The sequence below is a fragment of the Phytophthora parasitica genome (assembly GCF_000247585.1).
Source record: "Phytophthora parasitica INRA-310 unplaced genomic scaffold supercont2.103, whole genome shotgun sequence".
Classification (NCBI taxonomy): Eukaryota; Oomycota; class Peronosporomycetes; order Peronosporales; family Peronosporaceae; genus Phytophthora; species Phytophthora nicotianae.
In genome coordinates this window covers 41,421-42,317 of record NW_008649089.1, presented here as the reverse complement: position 1 = coordinate 42,317, position 897 = coordinate 41,421, and positions in this window count along the sequence as shown.

The window sequence follows — 897 nt, the reverse complement described above, 5'->3', positions numbered from 1 at the left end:
AAAGCCCATCGTCACACGCACGAGGCGGCTGACCGAGCACTGAGAGATCTACTTGGAAACGATGCTGAACCTTTCGGTGGGAATGCTTTCGTGCTGTCGTGAGATTTTCGCTATATTCCCCCGGTCGTGAAGAATGGGACACCTGTCGAAACTACAACACACAAGCTTACACTGAAAGTAGGAATGCCTATCATGCTGACGCGCACCCTGAACCCGGATCTGGGGTTATGCAATAGAATATGCCTACGAATAGTCACCCTCAATCACCATATAATTCACGCCGTAACCACGATTGGTGAGCGACAAGGACAGCATGTTTGATTCCCCGCATCGTGTTTTTCAGCGGCGAAGATATTTGAAACTTCCCATTCCAACTGAGGCGCAAGCAGTTTCCATCCAACAAGCGTGTTTCCATTACCATCACCAAGGCGAAAGGACAAACGGTGCAGTACTTGGTTTTGTAACTGGCGACATCGTGCTTTTCCCACGGACAACTGTACACGGTGTCGCGGGCGAATTCACGGATTGAGTAGCCAGCGAGGGCCGGGTCTACACGACTAACATCGTCTACAGGCGGCTCTTCGGTTTGGAGTAGGGAGCCGTAGTTTCACATACGAATTGACACATGTGCTTTTACATGTAAAAGGGCTTCTCACCAGAACTGTTTTGATTCCACTACAACTTGATTTCGTAAGAGAATCCGTGGTCACATATCTGGCACTAAAACCTGCCACCACCGCCGGGAAGCGACAAGTCTCAAACATCAACGCTAGCACGGTGTCTGCCCGTCCGCCTGAAAATCCTTTCAAAATATGATTGGCTGCCGAGCGGAGCGACGGTGCCTTCGATTGGCTAAAGTTATTTTATGTGGCATATATTTTTAACATTGTGTGGCGC